This window comes from Phacochoerus africanus, chromosome 3 (assembly GCF_016906955.1).
Source record: "Phacochoerus africanus isolate WHEZ1 chromosome 3, ROS_Pafr_v1, whole genome shotgun sequence".
In the NCBI taxonomy this organism is placed as follows: domain Eukaryota; kingdom Metazoa; phylum Chordata; class Mammalia; order Artiodactyla; family Suidae; genus Phacochoerus; species Phacochoerus africanus.
The window spans coordinates 122,752,679-122,775,966 of record NC_062546.1 but is presented as its reverse complement, the minus strand read 5'-3'; the positions used below and the strand labels follow the sequence as shown (position 1 = coordinate 122,775,966).

The 23,288-nt window shown below is 42.1% G+C and overlaps 1 protein-coding gene across 1 annotated transcript in view; it reads right to left on the bottom strand.

The window, feature by feature from the left end:
• Positions 1–23,288, bottom strand: part of ARHGEF4 (Rho guanine nucleotide exchange factor 4) — a 264,639-nt gene that overhangs the window by 46,855 nt on the left and 194,496 nt on the right.

Here is a 23,288-nt window from a genome sequence, read left to right as displayed (position 1 = left end):
CAGATTTTTAAAATCTGTTTCTGTTTTCCCATCCTGCCTAGTCCCATTACCAACCAGAATCTAGGGCACCTCTTTAAAAAAGTCTTGCATATAAAGTCCTGATTGTAGATGAACAGAAAAGGGAAAGAACTCAGAAAAGGATTCATTGCAAGATTCCTTTCAGTGGTAGGCAACCCACTCCCACCTCCAGTGCATTTATTCTTTTTCTTTTTTGGCTGTGTCTGCAGCATGTGGAAATTCTTGGGCCAGGGATCGAACTTGAGCAGTGACAACTATAGGATCCTTAACTTACTGAGCCATGAGGGAACTGCATTTAGAAGACAGCTCAGATTTTCTTTCTTTTCTCTTATTATGAAACAAATGGATTGTCATTGTAACAAATTTTAAACAGTGAGTATATAAAGTGAATAGTGGAAGATTGCTCATCACATCCCCTGTATAAAAACGCTATCAGCTATTTGCCATATATCTTTCTAATCCATATTCTGTACATGCCCACAGACACAAGATTCAACTTTTCAAAATTTAACTTACATAAAAATCTGTATGTGTATGATTCACAATATTAATCCATCAAAAAATGGAACCACTGAGCCCTGAGCGATTATTAAATGGCAGGCATTAAGCTATTTATCTTGTTTAATTCTCCCAACAACCCAGAAAGCAAATTTTATCTTTGGGGGCAAAGAAAAGTTAAGTGATTTTCCTGGTAAGTGCTTGAGTGCAGATTTGAACTGAGGGCTGTCTGATTTAAATTCTCATTCACTCCCTAGTGTTCTGACTCCCTTTGTCTCCTGAGGCCTGTAGGTGGTGCTGCTCCATCATTGTGCCCTCAGCCAATCTGCTGATGAAGAAATTTAGTCCCCATAAAGGGAGAGCTTCGAGAGATATAAACTAGACAAAACTGTATCAAGAAAATGACAGCTGCTTCTTGTTTTATTAGAGATCCTATAACTCCTTTGTTTTTTATGTTCAAAAGTAGAGCATTTTATTTTATTCTAACTTCATATTGGCACATGGTTGATTTACAATGTTGTTAGTTTCAGGTGTACAGCAAAGGGATTCAGTTATACACACACATACATCCATTCTTTTTCAGATTCTTTTCCCATATAGGTTATTACAGAATATTCAGTAGAGTTCCTTGTGCTATACAGTCCTATAACTCCTTAAGGAAGTTCCTAGGCTAGGGGTCGAATGGAACTCCTCCTGTAACTCCATTCTAATGTTAGTGCCCATGACTTGTGAAATACAACTTCTCAATCTTTCAATGGTAAACTACAAACAGAGGAGTGTACAGTTTTCTCTCCCTGCTCAGTATCAAAAGCTCCCCAGCCCAGCCTCTGGGACACAAGTCTTTCTAACTGCACTGAAGAGGCAATTCTAAGAGGGCCCACAGGGTCTGGGTTGTAACTGTATAAAAAGAGAACCTGGATCTTGCCACATTTGCTTTATCTTCCTTGTTGTTGTTGTTGTTTTGTTGGTTTTTTTTTTTGGCCTTGCCTGTGGCAATGCTGTACCCCAATCCACTGTGCCACAAGAGAACTCCAAGACTAACCTGTTTTTATATTATTTCATCCTCTCAACAACTTTGTGAAGAATGCTTTATTATTATTCTCCATTTTGGAGGTGAAAAATTTGAGGCAAAGAGAGAATAAGTAATATACCCAAGGTCATAAAGTGAGTAGACGTCCACCAAGCAGGGGACCCAGCAACTAGACCATCATCTATGAACCAGGAAGTGAGGCCTCACTAGACACTAAATCTGCTAGTGCTTTAAAAAACAAAACAAAAAACAAAAAGCGGCATGTGAACTCTTTGTCGACCTTGGACTAAATAAAAAAGCAGAGATGTTGGTTCCAGAAGGTCTCAGGGAAAATGTCCCCTGAGAACATGGACCTGGACAAGGATACAGGTGAGACAGAGCCTGCTGTGCACATGTGGAGGGAGGCTGGTGGAGGCATGTGCACAGAGGGACAGGACCAGGGACATGGCCTGGGGAGGACCAGTGATGCCTGCTCTAAGGTGTGGGGAGGAGGGATCAGCCCTGCCATGGGGCAGGCTTCCTTACCCCCTCCCTCCCCCAGTCTTTCCTTCTATTTATTTATTCGTTTATTTATTTATTTATTTTTGTCTTCTTAGGGTCACATATGGAGGTTACCAGGCTAGGTAACCTACACCACTGCTACAGCAACACTGGATCCTTAATTCACTGAGTGAGGCCAGGGATCGAAACCAAGTCCTCATGGATACTAATCAGATTCATTTCCACTGAGTCACCACATGAATTCCCTTTCCTTCCATTTAGAGGAGAGCAGACAATCATAAACTGGAAACATTTCAGAATGTGGTTCTAACAGAGATACCTTGATTCCAAAGGTGTACCTGGAGCTGCCATCATGCTCGCCCAGCCTTCCCCTGCCCACCCAGGCAGAACGGGCCTCCTGGGGGCATTGGGAGCAGCTGTGGGGTGAAGTTCCCTTCCTGTGATGTCCCTGTTGACTGAAAAAAAAATGCACAATCTACGACTTGGGAACTCTGTTTTTTATTCAGCGGACACACTGAGGACTCCAGCCTGGGAGAGAGCCTCTCAGACAGCGCTAAGGGATGGCTCCGAAGGGATAAGGGAGGAGCCAGGGTATATAGGAGTTTTAGCAACAAAAGCCTGGCAGCTGGAACCTCCGAAGATTACTGCTAATTAAAGAAAAAACCCCAGACATCTCAAGTTCATGAATTACTGCTTTTCAATATATGGGAAGATGCAAAAATCCGGGGTCACTGAAATCACTCCTTTGATATGCACCTTAACTATCTAGGGCCAGTATCCTGCTTTTCTCTCCTGAATCCTATCAGGTTGCACAGTTGGGGGAGGGTGTGTGTGTGCTTCCGTGGCTGATGGTTTGACGGCTGCAGCATCCTTTGTTTACTGACGTAGCAGGTGACATTCAGCCCCCACCAAAGATGTTCTTTTGACTGTTGAAAGCTTTGGGGAGTAAAAAGTCCTATCTCAACAACAACAACAAAAACTTTTGTGAAGTTTCCCTATATGAATATTTCCAAATCATTATCACTCAGTTATCCTAGTTAAGTTCTTTCTAATGAAGTTCATCAATTTCACAGCAGCTAGTTTCCCAGAAGATGGATCCGAAAACTCTCAGCTAATGGACATGTAACTGTGCTTGGGTTTGAATCTCTAGGCTAGGTTGTCAGCTGTTATCATCTCCTCAATGCTTCAGCATTTCAGTAGCACTCTAGCAACTGCTGTCACATACTCCCCAAGGCAAGGTGCCGCTGGCTGAATCAGAGTTCAGATTCAGCACTTCAGTAGCATTTGAGCAACTGCTGTCACATACTATTCAAGGCAAGGTGCTGCTGGCTGAATCAGAGTTCAGAAGAGATTATCCCAGTTTTAATATCCGTGTCACCAGAGTCTCGGGGACAGGCAGACCCTCGCAGGCTGCTGGGCTGTTGTCTTTCTCACTGACCCAGCAAGTCTGAACAGAGTGCCTTTTAGATTTTTTTCACCCATCTGCCCACAGGCAACATGTCCCAGGGCTTCTGGGGACTCAGTGAACCTTGCATTACCATCAATCAATGTTTATGTCATGTATATCATTTTACTTTATCCCAAGACAGTATAAAATAGGGATCACCATTGTTTTATAAATAAACAACTGAATGAGGCTTGGAGAGGTTGCGTCTTAGAGTAAGTGGGAGGGTGTCTGGATGTGAGGTCTAGCCACATCTAAGCAAGCTGTTTCCACTAACAAGAAAAATGCATAAGACAGTAAATCTAAATGCCAAGGACTTATAGGCACTCCCAGGTACAAAAAACTAAGAAAAAGATGTTATGGGCTGGAGGATGTCACCAAGAACGAGAGACACTGGGGCTGTATCTTAAATACAACTGGGATTTGGGGTAGACAGAGGGAGGAAAAGCTTCTGGGCAGGATCAGGGCTAGGAGGAGCTCTGAACGCTTAGGAAGATTACGAGGGCCCTGACTACTGGAGAAGAAAGGGTTGTTTGGAGAACACTGGAAAGACAAAGGCAGAGGAAGGCAGCTACAAATACAAATGGCACCAAAGCCATTGGAATTCACCTTTTTTTGTTTTGTTTTTTGAGGGAAGCATCTGCAGCATATGGAAGTTCCCAGGCTAGGGGTTGAATTGGTGCTGCAGCTGCCACCTGACACCACAGCCACAGCAACGTGGGATCTGAGCCATGTCTATGACCTACACCACAGCTCACGGCAACACCTGATCCTTAACCCACTGAGTGAAGCCAAGGATCGAACCTGCGTCCTCATGGATGCTAGTCAGATTCGTTTCTGCTGAGACATGATGGGAACTCCTGGAATTCACCTTTTTGACAATAAATATTTTTGGCTCCTTATTTCAACATGGGCTTTGGAGTCACACAATTGCATCTCCAGATAAAAGTCAATGGATCCAGGAGTTCCTTCTGGTCATGGCTCAGTGGTAAGAAACCCGACTGGCTTAAAGATCCAGCATTTCTGTGGCTGTGGTGTAGGCTGGCAGCTATAGCTTCAGTTCAACTCCTAGCCTGGGAACTTACATATGCTGTGGGTGAGGCCCTAACAAAAGACCAAAAAAAAAAAAAAAAAAAAAAAAGTCAGTGGAACCAGTAAGGTAGCAGGAGTTCTTGTGCGCCTAATCCTCCTGTTATGATCTATGGGAGATGGGACAGTCTGCCTAGTGAAACAACCAATGCACGAGAAACACAGATAACACCACAAATAACACCAATCCAGCTGGAAATGAGGAACAGCAGGTACTGGCCCTCTTGCCATCATCTGGGACACACATCACTGACTCACACTCTGACTGAGAAGTTGTCTAGGCCTTGTGGGAGTGTTATGGTTGATGACCTGTGCTCATCACGGGTCAACCCTTGAGAGAGATGTAGGCTGGCATAGCTGGGAAGAGTACTTGGAGCAAGGGGAGTTGCCGCTAAGCAGTGAAGGGTAGGATTTGGAGAGATGGCAAAGAATAGGGAAGGAACACAAAATGAGGTTAACAAGTCCATGAGTAGAGACACAGTGGGACAGACAAGCATGCTAGTTCTTTAGAGTCTATTTTGGAATGAGCAATAGGTGTGTATGAGAGATTAGAGGAACTGGACTGATGTGAAAGTCAACTTAGACAGGAGACAGCCACAAGTGGCAGACACGTGCCTTTCAAGCTTGTGCACCTCATGGTGCTCATAACTGGTCATGCCTGTAACTGTGCACTTTCCAGGAAAAGAGACAGCACAGTCATATGTACACAGTGCACAGACTGCAAAGGAGGCATGGACATGGTGGCGTGAGCATGGTCCCTCTTCTGAACATACTGCAGATTGTTCTGCCTTTCCTACATGGTAGAACACAACTTTGTTAGGAGCCCCAGCTCCGGCCTTACCAGTTACTCCAAGATCAACTTCAGATGGCTCACCCCCACACTGGGAAGTATCCTAATCTGCTTGGTCCCTTCATCCTACTGCTGACTCCTTCAGGTGTCAACTAAAGCCCATCAGCAGCTTTTCTCCTGTGTTGCTGTTAAGAGCTGTGTCTCCCATTACATACCCTGTGCAGCAAGGGTTTTGAAGTTTTAGTTTTTATATTAGGTCCATGACTTATTTTGAGATAATTTTTGAATATGGTGTGGGGTAGGAGCCCAATTATATTCTTCTGCATGTCTATATCCAGTTGTCTCAGCACTATTTTTTTTTTTTTTTGTCTCTTTAGGGCTGCACCTGCAGCATATGGAAATTCCCAGGCTAGGGGTCAAATTGGAGCTAGAGATGCCAGCCTACTCCACAGCCACAGCAATGCCAGATCCGAGCCTATACTACAGCTCACAGCAATGCCGGTTCATTAACCCACTGAGTGAGGCCAGGGATCAAAACCTCATTTTCATGGACACTAGTCAGATTTGTTTCCACTGAGCCACAATAGGAACTCTAGCACCATTTGTTAAAAGATTATTCCAGAGCTCCTGCTGTGGTGCAGAAATTTAAGGATCTGGCATTGTCTCTGCAGTGGCTTGGGTCACTGCTGAGGTGTGGGTTTGATTCCCGGCCTGGCACAGTGGGTTAAGGATCTGGTGTTGCTGCAGCCGTGGCATAGGTTGCAGCTGAAGCTCAGATTTGATCCCTGGCCCAAGAACTTTCATATGCCATGGGTGCAGCCAAAAAAAAAAAGAGAGAGAGAGAGAGAAAGACTATTCCTTCATTCATTCAGTGAATGCTCATAGTACCCTTGCTTGAAAATTAAATGAGATTTTAATAAAGATGATACTAAATCTGTTGATCATGGGATGTTTTTCCATTTAGTTAGGTCTTCTTTATTTCAGTTATGGTTTATAGTTTTAGGTATACAAATCTTGTATGGTTTTTGTTAGATGTATTCCTTAAAAATTTTAATTTTTGGATGCTATTATAAATGAAATTGCTTTCTCAGTTCCATTTTCAGATTGTGCAGTGCTAGTGTGGAGAAATACTTACTTCTGTGTGTTGATCTTATATCCTGAAATTCACTTAATAGGTCTAATTGTGTGTGTGTGTGTGTGTATTCTTTAAAATTTCACCAATCTAGATGCCTTTTATTTATTTTTCTTGTGTAATTGCTCTGGCTAGAACCTCCAGTACAATGTTGAACAGAAGTGGTAAGTATGAACATCCTTGCCTTGTTCCTGGGGGAATGTTTGTCTTTTGCCATAAGTATGTTAGCTATGGGCTTTTCATATGTTCTGTAGGACATTTCCTGGAACTCGCAGACTGGTTAGAGTCCTCTTTCCTTGATGTCCACAGCACCCCATACTTCTCTTCACAGAAATACTAGCAATATTACCCTCTGCATTCCCTATTTATAACATCTGTTTTTACTTCCCCTTTTATTGGCCTGGGTCCCCCACTACAGCAAACTTTCTATGAAGGCCAGGAACAACTTCTTGTTCCTAATTGGATATCTTGTGATCTTTGGCAGGTGTCTGACTCTGACCCTTCCAGCTCTTAGCTGTGGATCCCAGGCCCCCTTTGGCAGGGCTCCTTTAGGCCTGTGGCTTTCTGTGAGGTTCTGAGGGGAAGGTTTGTCTCCAGCCCTTTGTTCTCATCACACAAAGCTGCCACCTGTGTGGTCTCCTTTTGCTGAGCCATCTTCAGACACTGTGTACAGGAGCAGAACAGAGCCTAACCAGATCCTCAGGAATAAACCTTCCACCCAAGGAAAGTTCAGACCCCAGGAGGAGGCCATGGATGATAACATCTGAGAGCCTGGGGAGAAATGGAGTGAGGGCACATGGGGGCTGTTGGTCCTCACCAACTCACGGAATCTGGCCTAGGTCAAATCCCACAGAACTGTCAGCACCCTGGCCCATGTGTGACTTGCCAGTGTCTGTGCTAAAACAACTGCACACATGAAGTGTCTGCCAAAGTTGAAGGGTATGAAAGTGCTTTTCTTGTTGCCTCTCTTGTCATCAGTGAGGCTGGGCACTTGTTCACATATATGCTGATTACCTAGGCTCTCTGCTAGGCACAGCCTACACCACACACCCACTGTCATGCTGGTGCCCATCTTCCTCTCATCCATTCTTAGACACTCTTTACACATTCTTTACAATTATCCTTTGCTATTTACAACATACTGTAAATAGCTTTATTATTCTGTGACTTGCTCTACTGCCTAGTCTGTGAAAAGTCACATTGTCTAGAAGATCTTTTGGAGCAGTTTTATATTTTAATGTTATCAAATTTATCAGTCTTTTCTTACACATGAGGGCGTCTCTTTTGGCTTTGACTTTCCTACCCATTTGAAGGTGTATATCTTTCCCTCTAGGTGTGGCTGTAGCTTTGGTTTCTCATTCAATTCTAAATCTAAAAACCTAGGTAAAATGAATAAATTCCTAAAAATGTATATAAAATGGTAAAAATGTATATAAAATGGTAAAACTAGCATTAGAAAATGTGAAAAATCCAACAAAAGATTTAGGAAATTAAAATGGCAGTTAAAGAAAAAAAAGCCTTTCTGTCCTAAATCCCTTGGCTTGGATGGTTTTATACAGGAGGCTGTCAATCCTTTAAAGAATAGTTAATTCATATCTTTTACAAGTTGACACAGAAAGCAGTAAAAGAACAAAAGCAGTTCCATTGCGGCTACTATACAGCGATTCAAAAACCAAATAAAGGAATACAATGACAGCAAAAAATCTGATTTAGATCTCCTTTATGCAAGTAGATGCAAAAATTCTAAATAAAACATTAGCTCACCAATATAATGGTACATTAAAGAATAATGCATCATACTTACATAAGGGTTTACCCAGAAGTGCAAGGATGGTTCCATATGAGATAATTTATCAATGAAGTTACCACAGTAATAGAGAAATAAATCAAAAGATATTTCAATCAATTCTGAGAAAGCCTATTAAAAAGTTTAATGCCTACTTATAAAAAATTTTTTGGCAAAACTGGAAAAAAGAGAATTTCTTTTTTTTTACATTTTAATTTAAAAATTAAAAAAATTTTATTATGGAAATGTCCAAATACAGGCAGTTCTACTATAATGCAACATGTATAAAATCACCATGCTATGTAAAAATAATGCAATAAAAATTACAGGATTGGGGGAAATGGAGCAAGGGGAATAATATTCAAAAATCTGATTGGTAACACATTAAAAGAAGATAGGAGTCCATTAAAAATGAAATGAAAAGAAATGAGAAAAGAGGGAAAGGACAGAATGTCAAGAGCTAGTTGGGAAAACTGGATTACTAGACGGAGAAAAATGAAACTGGATTCCTAATAACACATTATACAAAAGTGAACTTCAAATGATTTAAAGACTTACAAATGAGAGGTAAAAATATAAACTTAAAAGCTCATAACAAAAGAGAAATAAGGCAGTGAATGACTTCTTAAGTAACAGCACAAAGCACAAGTCATAAGCCAACAATACTGATTAATTAAGACATTATGAAGAAGATGGCAGTTAGATGACAGACTTGAGAATATATCTGCAATATTTGTATCTGACAAATACCAAAGGAATTCTTGAAATCAACAAGAGAAATGTAGCAACTCAAACAGAAAAATTAGAATTAGAGAAATGCAAATTAAAAAATGACATCACTTCATTTCCATTAGACTTGAGGGAAATTAGAAAGCTGGAACGTTCCAGGTTTTGGTGATGGTGTGGGAATACAGGAATTCTCATGCTGCTGGTGGAGGGCAGATTGGTGCAACCATTCTGGAAAAGTCACCTAGCAACACTTAATTAAAATAAATGCAGATATTTCCCAGGTCCAGTAATCTCTTCCTGCATGTATGTCTCTTTAAATTCCCACAGTTTGTAAAGAAACACTTCAAGGCTACATTTTGTGTTGTACTGATTGTGGTAGTAGTTAGTAGAAGGCAATTTTGGTGTTCATCAGTGGAATACTCGGTAAAACATGATGGGTGCACACCATAGACAAGAGTGAGAACAGAAAAGCAACACAGGCAGACTTTAAAGACACAATGACAAAGGACTTCTGTCTGGAGGTGGTAACTGTAATTCACACAAACCACTTATGGAGAAGAGTTAAAAAAATTAGACAAAATATAAAACACAGGCTTCAAGACACATGAGAACTACTAAGATATGAACAATCAGGTTAGGATCCAGAGAACAGGCTCAGAGCAAATAACTCAAGGATTTACAGCTGCCTTTGCCTAGGAAAGGAGGTGCTGATTTCTGACAAAGGAGAGGAATGGCTGGAGGTGGGACAATACTTTCAGTAACCCCAGGGTACTAGAGGGAGCAGAAATGGGTGCAAAAGCCCTCCATGAGGGTGAGAGTTGGGACTCTGTGTTGAGACTTCAAAGGACTACATGTGAGGAGTGGGGTAAATTATAAATAGATGGGTCCATGTAGGACTTGGCTCAACTTTGAATAATTTGAAACTGGACTAAGGTAACACAAAGTACTAGTGCTCAGAGTTACTTGGCAGAAGAAAATATAAATCCCCTTTGGGGAAAGATAATATCATCCTAAACTCCAAATTACTTCTATAAACAATTCTGCAAATAGTCTGTTCATCACAAATATAACCAGGCGTGTGTGGAGGAAAGGCAATATGAACAAAAGAAATAACTTCTATAGACACAGGTCCACAGGCAATCCAGAAACTGAAGTTACTAGACCCAGATCTTAAAATTAACACATAGGTTCAAGGAGGTAAAAGGCAAAATTGACTATCTCAGTAGGGAAGTGAAAACTATATATATACATACACGCCAATGGGAGCTTGAGAGCTAAAAATTCAGTTAACTGAAACCAAGAACTCATTAAATGGGTTTAACAGAAAGTTAGATACAGTTGAATAGAGAAACTAGGTCAGACAAAAATGTTCAGAATAAAGCAGAGATAAAAAGATGAGAAACAGAAAGATGGTAAGAGACACTGTAAATTCACTTCTCACTGAGATCTGCAAGTAATTGCAGTTCTAGGATGAGAGAGAAAGAATGTGCTAGAAGCAGTCAATCTTTGAAAAGAATGGCTGAAAAATTTCCAAAATGGATGACAGACATTGAGCCACAAATTTAAGAAGTCCAATGAATGCTAAACTGAGTAAATTAACACCACCAACAAAAAACAAAAACCTATATCCAGGCATATCAGGAACACTGCTGAAAATCAAAGACAAAGAGAAATTTTTTTTTTTGTCTTTTTGCCATTTCTTGGGCCACTCCAGCGGCATATGGAGATTCCCAGGCTAGGGGTCGAATCAGAGCCGCAGCCACCAGCCTAAGCCAGAGCCATAGCAACGTGGGATCCGAGCTGTGTCTGCAACCTACACTACAGCTCACCAGCCTATGCCAGAGCCACAGGCAATGCTGGATCCTTAACCCACTGAGCAAGGCCAGGGATCGAACCCGTAACCTCTTGGTTCTTAGTTGGATTCATTAACCACTGCGCCATGACGGGAACTCCAACAAAGAGAAAATCTTATAAAGATCCTGGGGAGGAGACACATTGACTTAAACATGCAGAAAATGGACCAACAGCTGATTTTCAGTAAGAACAATGATAAATAGAACACAATGTAATTATCTTCAAAGCCTTGATTTCTATATTCAGAAAACAATGGAATTAAAGTAAAAAGAAGGCATTTTCGAAGAAAAACTGAAAGAATCTCAAGCAGACGTATTATAAAGAAAATATGAGGCATGTTTATTCTGGGAGAAAAAAAAGGATACTAGATAGGGAACTGGAGGTTCAGGAAGAAATGAGGAGCAATGAAAACAGAAATATATGACAAAATGTAAACAAACACTGACTCCACAAAAAATGATTTCTTGTGGAGTTAAAAATAGATACAGGAAAAAAACATGGAAAATTAAGATATATGACAATAATGGCCCATAAGTCAGGAGAGGAGTAAATGGATTAAGTGTTTTAAAGTCCTTGTACTGTCTACAAAGATGTTAAAAGTACTAATTTATTTATCAGACTTTTGTAAGAGGGAGGTGGTTATATAATCTAATCTCTATGATAACCACCAAAAGAAAAATAAAGTTTATAATTTTCAAGCTAATAGAAGGTTAAAAAAGGAAAAATACACAATTTGTATAGCAGGAATTATCACAACATTATAAACCAACTATACTTTATGAACCAACTTAAATAAAACTTTAAAAATTAAAAAGAAGAAAAAAATAATGGCCCCCAAAAAGCAAAAAAAGAGTGAAAAGCAACTCAAAATAGATTGGACAAATGACACATATTTATTAAGTTGGTAGATCTAAAACCAAATGTATCACTAATTACACTGAAATTCCAATTAAAAGACAGATTTTCACACTGGATTTTTAAAAAATCTACTTACTTGCTATTTATGAGAGATACATCTGAAGTCACAGAAAGGTTAAAAGTCAAAGAATGATATGCCATGCAAACATAAAAGAAAGCTAAGGCATATATCAAGGTAGACCTTAAAGCAAAATTCATTATTAGAGATAGAGAGGAACATTGAATAATGTCAAAAGGGTAATAAGGAAGATATAACCAAATCTAAATTTGTATGCTCTTGATAACATAGCCTCTAAATATAGAAAGCAAATAGAAATATTTTCCCCATGAACCATGCACTCCTCCCCACTAGCTGCAGTGTCAGGGGATGTGACTATCAACTCTTCAGCCTCTCCCAGGGCTGCCTGCTGGAACTTCGCCTTCATTTCTACAAGTTGAGCTGTGCAGTTAAGATAATTTTTGTTGTATTTTATCTAGCATATTGAAAGGTGTATAGTATGGGTTTTTCAAGTTGGCTCATCATCTTACAGAATTGGAAGGTGTAATTTTTTTTGTGTGGTTATTTTAGGGCTGCATCCACAGCATATGGAGGTTCCCAGGCTTGGGGTTCAATCAGAGCTGTAGCCCCTGGCCTATGCCACAGCCACAGCAACTTGGGATCCGAGCCTCGTCTGCAACCTATACCACAGCTCATGGCCTCACTCAGTGGGTTAAGGATCCAGTGTTGCCGTGAGCTGTGGTATAGATTGCAAACGTGGCTCAGATCCTGCCTTGCTGTGGCTGTGGTATAGGCCAGCAGCTATAGCTCTGATTTGGCCTGAGAACTTCCATATGCCATGGGTGTGGACCTAAAAAGTTAAAAAAAAAAAAAAGGAAAAAAAAGAAAAGCAGAAGGAAAGATTAAACACGGATTAAGCACCTACTATGTGCCAAATACTGTTGGGAACTTCACAATCAATATTTCAGTTAATAAAGTGTCATTAGTCTCATTTTAGAGATGAAAAAATTCAGGCTCCAGACTAGATAATGGGCTTAAGTCAAACAGTTTACGAGGGCTGGAGCCTGGAGTCGATCTTAAGTGGGTCTGACTTTGAGGCCCACACTGGGTCTACTCCATTAGAAAACCTTCTTTAGTATCTGCCGATGTTTAATAACCAAAGAAAAAATTAAATCAACATCTCTAGATTAAACTCAGTAAGGGGGAAGAAATGGATTCAAAGAATTTAGGGTGAAAATGCAAAAATATTAAAGCAAAAAGGGCTTACTGTTTAACCTTTGGCTATTCAGAATATTTTTCGTAACAGAATAAGCAATTCTCGGAGTTCCCGTCGTGGCGCAGTGGTTAACGAATCCGATTAGGAACCATGAGGTTGCAGGTTCCGTCCCTGCCCTTGCTCTGTGGGTTAACGATCCGGCGTTGCCGTGAGCTGTGGTGTAGGTTGCAGACGCGGCTCGGATCCCGCGTTGCTGTGGCTCTGGCGTAGGCCGGTGGCTACAGCTCCCTAGCCTGGGAACCTCCATATGCCGAGGGAGCGGCCCAAGAAATAGCAACAACAACAACAACAAGAGACAAAAAGACAAAAAAAAAAAAAAAAGAATAAGCAATTCTCTCACCAGAATAAGGTAGAGCTGGGTCTGTATGACATCAATTCATTCCATATGTGAATTTTTTTTCTGAATCTGTCAGACTCAAGAAGCGTATCTCAAAACCTAGGTCCTAAACATCTCTGGGCTTCAAAGCTGCAAATCTGACTGGACCCTAACCCACAGCAGAGGTTAGGAAATCCCAGGTAAAGGTGGTGTGAGAGCACCCAGGGAATGATTCACTGTCTCTGCATTTGTTTCCTGACAGGTACAGAGTGATTTGTTTATGCTGCTTCTGAGTTAATCGTGGAAGTGCAGAGCTGTCTCCAGCCCCTGCAGAGTCTTAACGACATGGTGATAATTCCCCACCATATGGCCACAAACTGATTTTACCTTTGCTTTTCCTGATTCTTAAATCCTTTCAGAGAGGGTTTATGTAAAGCACCTGCTTGGTGCTTACAACACTGCTTTGTGGTATCAGGGCATAAGTCAGGTAAAATATGGGCCTTGGCATCAAAAAACTGATAGAGATAAGTCTAGCACATTTTACCACGCACAAACCACACCAGCACAAGTACCAGCTGAAGGCTATGGAATTTTAGCTGAGTTTAAATGCACAGAAAAAAATCTGGAAGGAAAAATACCAACACATTAAGAATGGATAGGAGTTCCCATTGTGGCTCAGTGGGTTAAGAACCTGACTAGTATCCATGAGGATGCAGGTTTCATCCCTGGCCTCACTCAGTAGGTTAGGGATCCAGCATTGTCTTGAGGTGCAGCTTAGGTCACAAATGTGGTTTCGATCTGGTGTTGGTGTGGCTGTGGCATAGCCTGGCAGCTGCAGCTCTGATTCAACCCCTAGCCTGAGAACTTTCACATGCCAAAGGTGTGGCCGTTAAAAAAAAAAAAAAAAGAATGGATATAACTGGGAAGAGAGATTGTGGGAAATTTTGTCCTACTCCTTTATAGTTATTCTTCTTAGTTTTGTTTTTGTTTTTGTTTTACAGCTACACCTGTGGCATATTGAAATTCTCAGGCCAGGGGTCAAATTGGAGCTGCAGCTGTGACCTACACCACAGCCAGACTACAGCAACCACAGCAATACTGGATCCAAGTTGCATTTATGACCTGTGCTACAGCTTGCATCAACACTGGATCTTTAACACACTAAGGCCAGGGATTGAATCTGCATCCTCATAGAGACTACGTCAGGTCCTTAATGTGCTGAGCCACAATGGGAACTCCTCAGGAAATGTTCATTGATATTCTACAAGATATTTATAGGGATATCTTGCAGAATAGCAGTAAGGTTTCTTACAGAATAGCATATAAGGATATGCTTTAGGGATATAGCATATTTTTCTAACACAAACATACCAGGTCTAATACGTTATTGAAATTATAGAGGATGATCCTGTTCCAGGGATTCACACCAAAAAGTGAATAAAAAACTACAATAAAAATATAATTCAAACTTATTGGAAGCCTTCAAATTTTATATACGTTTTGATTCCACAAATTCATTTCTAGAAGTTTATCTTAAGAAAACAATAATCATGAAAGAATATAAAGATACCTATTAAAGTGTCTGAAATACTAAAAACTTATAAAACAACCTAAATGTTCAACATGAGTACATTAACTAAAAATACCATGACATGTCCATAAAATGGACTAACATGTAGCCATGAAAATAATATTGTTGAGGAATATTTAATGACATTTGGAGAAACCCACAACATATTGTAAGTGTGTGTGTGAGAAACAGGTCATGAAACAAAACATACAGTAAGAGCTCCATTTCATTAGTGAAAAGATTATACACAGAATGAAGATTGGCCAAATATACCCCATAATGTTAATAGCAAAGGTTTCTGGGTTGGGAGCTTTCGAGTGACTTTTTTCTAAAATTTCTATAACGATCATACATTATTTTTGCAATAATAAAAATCATGAATAGTTCTTAAAATCTCCTAAATCCCAGATCCAATTTCACTCTTTTGTGTCCATGTATTGAAACTTCATAGGTGATCCTCCTTTCCAGCCTCCTGAGATGCTTCAAGGGATCTTCCACTGTCTACTTGGATGCAGCCTGAGCTAGGAGCTCTGGGCTCCAAGGCCGACAGGAAGTCTTGAGTCTGAGCAGGCTCCTGGGGGACCCCTGGGCTGGCTGTCAGGGCCGAAGAGTGAGAGGAGCCTCTCTTGCCTCTGGTCTCTCCTGGTTGAGCCTGTGGCCAGTGGGTGGCCAGCCTCCTTGGGTGCTCAGTGGGGCACAGACTGACCTACTCATCCACAGAGGCTTATCTGACTTGTTTTCCTATCCCCAATTCAGTCACTTCCTCCATAAATTTATCGAGCATCTATCTACTCCCTCTGTGCTAGGCAGTAAATTAGGAACCTTACACACATGAACTCCAATGAATCCTCATGAAAACCCTCAGAATCATGTTACGGTTTTGAATTTACAGATGAGACCCCTGAGGGCAGAGAATCAGTTCACTTGTTGGCTTGTCACAGTAAGAGGCACAACTGGGATCCCAACACCCCAGCCCAGTGTCCTTCACAATGCTGCCCATGGGCCATTTCTTTTAAAATTAATTAGAGGATCAGATTTGATATTTAGCACATTAATCCATATCTTTCACTACATTCACAAACTGCTTTCCCATTAAAATCCCACAGCCAATGTGGCCCTGATGTAGCTCATAATGCCCAATGCTGGGGGTTTGCAGGCTCTGCCCCGGACCCCAGGGAGGAGCAGCATCAAAATGGAAAGGTCATTCCACAAGGAAGGAGATCCATTATTGTTCAGGTCTTTGGAGGAGCCCCTTCTGGAATCAGGGATACTGGACTGCCTTCTGACCTCCCATAGCATCTCTCTGAGCTCATGCACAGGTGAGTCTGTGGCCAGGACTGTGCAGCATGGCTCCCAGACTCTGGTGCCCAGCACCAGCAGGACAAGGCAGGCCCAGGCCAGGGAAGGCTCAGCCCTTTGCAGCCCAGCCAGGCATAGATAGTCACAGGTCATGGGGCTGCTGGAGTACCAAGGTAGATACATCAGAAGGAAGACACGTGGGAAGTACATCAGAGTCTGCCTCCTGTGTGGTTGAGATGGCTGACAACATGCTGAATGAGCCTCCTTCTTCCCCCTGCTTGCTGCTTGCTCAGGGCTGGGAAATGCTCCCCCAGCCTCCTCACCTCCACTCTTGCAGCCCACCTGATGGTGCTGAGGGAGGGAAGCAAGGGGAGGGGACTGCTGGAGAGCTTACTGAACTGCAAGAAGCAGGAGGGGCACTGGGAGAGCAGGTGCATACAAATAATTATGAAACACCTCCTGCCAATTATTTCCCCTGAATTTCACCTGTCATCTAGCCCCTTTATAAACCTGCTTTCTCGGGGAGATGGCTGAGCCTGAACTTGAGGCAGAAGCACTGATGAAATGGAGCATGGACCTAAGGAGAATATACAGTTTGTCTCCCTGGACCCCAAACCAGTCTGTCCCTCTTGCTGGGGGAGGGTCCCGAGCTCTGTCCTGTGGTCCATGCCTATCCTTCTGCCTCCTGAGCATAGAACAGCTACACTTCCACACCACTGTAGCTCAGACCCCTTGGAGCCAACCTTGCCAGCCTTCAAGGAGCCTCTCTTGCTTTGACCATCTTAGCAGTCATGTCTGAGGCATGCTTTCTATCAACTGGTGTCTTCACAGCTTCCTGTGTATAAATAGCATTTCTTTAAACCAGACTAGAAACTCCCTCACAGTACATACTTCTTGGAACATCTGACTGCCTAGCTCAGAGGCAACTGTGATTGTGCTGGCATCAGACAATTACACATGGGTCCTCCTTAAGAATCTAGAATCAAAACTACCATGAGATACCACCTCACAGCAGTCAGAATGGCCATCATTAGTAAGTCCACAAATAACAAATGCTGGAGGGGTTGTGGAGAAAAGGGAACCCTCCCGCACTGTTGATGGGAATGTAAGCTGGTACAGCCACTATGGAGAACAGTATGGAGGTACCTTAGAAATCTATACATAGAACTACCATATGACCCAACAGTCCCACTCTTGGGCATATACCCACACAAAACTTTCCTTAAAAAAGACACATGCACCCGCATGTTCATTGAAGCACTACTCACAACAGCCAAGACATGGAAACGACCCAAATGTCCATCAACAGATGATTGGATTAGGAAGATGTGGAATATACACACAATGGAATACTACTCAGCCATAAAAAAGAACAAAATAATGCCATTTGCAGCAACATGGATGGAACTAGAGACTCTCATACTGAGTGAAATAAGCCAGCAAGAGAAAGACAAATACTTTTGATATCACCTATATCTGGAATCTAATATATGGCACAGATGAAACTTTCCACAGAAAAAAAAATCATGGACATGGAGAATAGACTTGTGGTTGACAAGGGGGGAGGGGGAGGGATTGGGGTGGTTGGAGAGCTTGGGGTTAATAGATACAAACTATTGCCTTTGAAATGGATTAGCAAAGAGATCCTGCTGTGTAGCACTGGGAACTATGTCTAGTCACTTATGATGGAGCATGATAATGTGAGAAAATAGAATGTATACATGTATGTGTAACTGGGTCACCATGCTGTAGAGTAGAAAAAAAATTATATTGGGGAAATAATTAAAAAAAAAAGTCTTCAAAAAAAAAAAAAGAATCTAGAATGGGAATGAGAGAGACTTGGTCTCTTCATGTGGACAGACTGCAACTGGTGACCTTGGACATGTGGGCTGCTCCGGCAACCTGGAGCTTTCCATAGCAGACAGAGAAGGAAGTGGGCACAGAGAAAAGCACCAATGAGCCGCCCCCAACCCCCAACTACTGCCTGATCCTCAGGCTCTGTGCGGACCAGGCTGCATCTCAGCTCTCTTAAGTCATGTCTCTTCTTTTGCTTAAGCTCATAGCTCTCATTTTACATCACTGCCTCCTATCTACAGGTCCCATCTTTTTCTTAGTGTATCTTAACACAACTCAGGTTCTTAGGACTTTTGGATTCACAGAGAGCTGTTCATATTGTTTTTTAAAACTTTCTGGAGTGTTTCTACATCTCCCTTCATCTGCCTCCTTCCCTCAAAATGAATTATTTGCTGGCACTATTACTGGCTGATTTCAGTGAGCATAATTCTGAAGGCTCCTTTATAACTCCTCACCTGACTATCTAACTATCCCTAGCACTGAACTTGGAGCCCAAAGAAGGCTTGAGCATCCCACAGTGCAGGTGTGAGTACAAGTAAGAAACAGAAGCTCAAGTTCAGCATCTCCCAAGCATGTTCCTCAAATATAAACGTGCCCTCCTCCCCAAATTCTGAAGTCAAATGAACTCTGAAAGTGCTACAAGGCAGATAAGAAAATCACAAGTTCTGAGATGTTGAACCTGCCTTCTCCAAAGGTATGTGACCTTGGATCTCTTTTCCACTTGGCGTCACTCATGACTGGTGCTCTAGGCTACACTCTGGGATAAGTGTTTCTAGTCTGGCTTTCAAAGTAACTGCCTTGGACCTCCTCCCCATGCAGCAAGTTTCTCACTGTTCAACAGAGACCAAATAAGCATTTCAGATCAGGTGCAGGTGAAATGGCTGAAACAAGGTAAGCTGAGAGACCAGAGGTCAATTCCAAGTTACCTAATTAAGCAGCAGTATGATGCAATCCCCACTTAGTAGACCGTGAGCTCCTGTTTTTCTTATAAAAGAAGCCTGTTGTGAGCATTAAATAGAACAATTCTTAATTAAAATAACACTTCTTTATCTTCCGCATCTGCATCCTCTCAGGTGTGTTCTTTCAACGACTGACAGCAGAGTGGGTACAAAGATGCCTAGATTACCTAAGTTAGTATTTTAAAATGTACTCAGAGGAGTTTCCTGGTGGTGCAGCAGGTTAAGAGCTCAGGGTTGTCATTGCTGTGGTTCAGGTTTTATCCCTGCCCTGGGAACTTCTGCATGCCATGAGCATGGCCAAAAAAATGCACCCAGGATTTGTTTTGGTCAGGTACAGTAAGACATGCAGGCACAGAAATGACTGCCATGAAGGAAGAAGTTTATACTCAGAGTTCTCTAGAAATATGAAACATGGCATATTTCATGGCATGCAGGGCCAATGGGGAAGTACCAGGGTGGGTCAGGAGGCATAGGGAGGGGGAAACTTGGGCCCAAGCCTTTACTGTGATCTCAGTGGGAAAGGCAAGATTAGCCAGTTTGAATCACTTCAGTGGGTTCTGGGGTATAGAGACTGTCCTAGCCATCTGGCCCTGACCCTGGAGGGATTAGCATAAGGGATAGTGTCATTGAGTGTGAGAGGCCAATAAAGGGGGTGTGGGCTCTGGACTGGCTTGCCAGCATTCAAAAAGCATGGGCTCCAGGAACTAGCTGGCCCTGGAGGGGCATTCTCTCTCATGTCAGCAAGGCCTCAGGATATCAGAGCATATACAGAAAATAAAAACATGATTAACACAACTAATTCCTTGTGCACTCAGAAAAAAGAGACCTGCTCTTCACTGTTAATTGGTTCCTATGTTGTCAACATGTCCAGAACTAAACTCAGCATCTTCCTACCTAAACCTATTGGTCCTAGACTTACCTCACTGAGGGCATCTCCACCCACCGTGGGCACCCACGTCAAATGCCTGGGAGTTAAGGTACCTCTCTTTTTTGCTCTCTGTGAGAAGTTGCCTTGATGCTGGAAACTGATGACAAGGAGCCTTCAGTGACAGTGTCCTCAGAGACTGCTGCAACTTCAGAGTGCCACCATACCCAAGGTGCTGCCCCTTGGTGGTCCCCAGTCAACTGATGTGGAAGGATAAAGGCCTAGCCATCCTGGCCCAAGTTGAGATAACTCTTGAGGGCTACTCTAAGCTCCAGAAGACCTGTGAAGTTGGCCATGGCTGTTACTGGATCTGCATCATAGCTGGATTTCTACCTTTGCCCACCACTCCTTTCCTTCTCTCCCTTCATGTTTTCCAAAGACATTTCTTTTTTTTTTTTTTCTTTCCCTTTTTTGGCCGAACTTGTGGCATGTGGAAGTTCCCAGCTCAGGGATCTAATCCAAGCCACATCTGTGACCTAAGCAACAGCTGGGGTAATGCCAGAGCCAGATCCTTAACTGTGATGGGCCAGGGACCGAACAGGCAATGCCACAGAGACAAGCCAGATCATTAATCCACTGTGCCACAGCAGTAACTCCCCCAAAGACACTCCAATTAACATCCCATGCTCTCAATTCTGTCTGAGGTTGTTTCCCTGGAAACCCAACCTATGACACCAATCCATCACCAAGTCTGGACAACACCTTCTACTCAACAAGGAGAAGCTTACTTTCAAGTCTTGCCTCACTCTTAGTGTTTTAGTCAATGGCCACCATCCTATCTTGCTTATATAACCACAAAATACTAAGGAGTCCAGCTCCTGGATGAAAACCTAAGTGTGATCTTTCAGGTCTGACCAGAGGCAATTACAGAGACTTTTACCAGGGAAAGCTGCCTTCTCCACAGTGGACTGGATGCACAGCCAGTGCACTGAAGTCTCAGAGGGGGTTAGAGTCAGGCCTCAGGCCCCATGGCCGGCCATGCCCCTACACAGAGCTGCACCCCTAGCCCAGGTATCTTTATTAGGAGACCTCTTTACTTGGGTCCGCAGCCAAGGCCTTACTCAGGTGCTTAGGCTGAGATTGCCTCATGCGGGCAAAGCTTGAAGACCCTTTTCTCCTCTCTTACCCAGTCTCCCACCCCTGGTGCCCTGGCCATGCCAGCAGGGGTCTTCTGTTCTGGGCTCTCTCTGCAGTGAGACACTCTTCCCGTCTGTGCTGACAGGTGGGAAAATGGAACACTGTGGGAGCCTGCACTCGCTCCTCTTGCTTACACTACCTAGTGAATTGATTAAAGGCTTGATTGTTACTCTCATTTGGCATCTTAATCAATGTCACCAACACCTGGCATCTCAGTGCCCAATTCATGGTGGACTCTACTTGTTATTGTATTTTATATGGTAAAATGACCTTTCTAGTGGAATTTGCACTCAACATTAACCAAGATAGATATTCTGAGACATGCAATAAAAGCTTAAAGTTTTTTAAAGGAGGAGTTCCCTTTGCAGTGCAGTGGGTTAAGAATCTGATTCAGTGGCTTGGGTTGCTACAGAGGCCCAGGTTCAAAGCTGGCCCAGTGCAGTGGGTTAAGGGATCCGGCATTACTGCAGCTGCATAGGTTTCAGCTGTGACTCATATTCAATCCCTGGCCTGGGAATTTCCATATGCCACAGGCACAGCCAGAAAATTAAAAAAAAATTTAAAGGAACTAAACCATACAAAACATGTTCTCTGACCAAACTAAATTAAACCAAAAATCAATAAAAGATATTTGGGAAAAATCCCCTTCCGCCCAAATTTGGAAATTAAAAACACATTCTAAATAATCTATAGATAAAAGAGAAATTCATAAGGGAAATTAATATTTTTAATTTGACAAAAATTAAAATCTAACATGAAAATTTGTGAAACACTTTCATCTACACCTGAAACTAATACAACACTGTAAGTCAACTATACCCCAATAAAATTAAAAAACCCCACAAAATCTCTGAGATACAGTTCAAGCATTGCTTAGAGGAAGATTTATAGGTTTAAATCCTTCTATAAGAAAAGAAAGGTCTTAAATCAGTTGTCTATACTTATATCTTAGGAAACTAGAAAGAGAATAGAATAAACCCAAAGAAAGAATAAGGTGGGGAGTTCCCGTCGTGGCGCAGTGGTTAACGAATCCGACTAGGAACCATGAGGTTGCAGGTTCGGTCCCTGCCCTTGCTCAGTGGGTTAACGATCCGGCGTTGCCATGAGCTGTGGTGTAGGTTGCAGACGCGGCTCGGATCCCGCGTTGCTGTGGCTCTGGCGTAGGCCGGTGGCTACAGCTCCGATTCAACCCCTAGCCTGGGAACCTCCATATGCTGCGGGAGCGGCCCAAGAAATAGCAACAACAACAACAAAGACAAAAAAGACAAAAAAAAAATTAAAAAAAAAGAATAAGGTGGGAAATAATAAAGATAAGAGAAGAAATCAATGAAATTAAAAACTGAAAAAATAGAGAAAAATCAATGAAACCAAAGTTGGTTCTTGGCAAGTTCAATACAATTGTATTGATAAACCTCCAGTCAGACCAATTGAAAAATAAAAAAGAAAGAATATACAAATTACCAATAACAATAATAAAAGAGATCAGACTCTAAACACATTAAAACATAATAGGGAATACTATGAATTCTTTATGCCCATATATTCAACAACTTAGTTGAAATGGTCCAATTCTTAAAAGATACTTAACTATCAAAGGTCCATACCCTGAATAATCCTGTATCTATGAAAGGAACTGAATTTATAGTAAAAACAACAACAACAACAACAAAGTCCTCCAGGCCCAGACAGCTTCACTTTGAATCCTACCAAACATTAAAAAACAAAAAATAATTCCAAGCCTGCACAATTTTTTTCCAAAAATAGATGAAGAGGGTACAGTTCTGACAATGTTAACTCTAGCTGAGTTCTGTGTTCCCAGAAAACAGAGGAATCCCCCTCCTTTGGTGATCTTCCGCAAAGCTAGCCACAAAGGACCACCCTACTCTCCACATCCTGAGATAAGACCACTTACACCCTTCTCAGTGAATCCCTTGCTCTATAAAAAGCCCAAGTTTCCTCCCACTTCTTTGAGACTTTCCCCTTTAAAGGGTATCTTCCCTATTGCAACAGCCGAGTAAAACCATCTCCTCAGTTGCCCAGCACATCCTGTCTCCGGTAGTTTTAGTGCTATGACTTAAATAGAAGCCAGACCTTGCCTGGATCCCTGCTTATACCACCTGGGTGATGAGCCTCTCCAATTGGCTGGTTATGGGGGACCAACCACT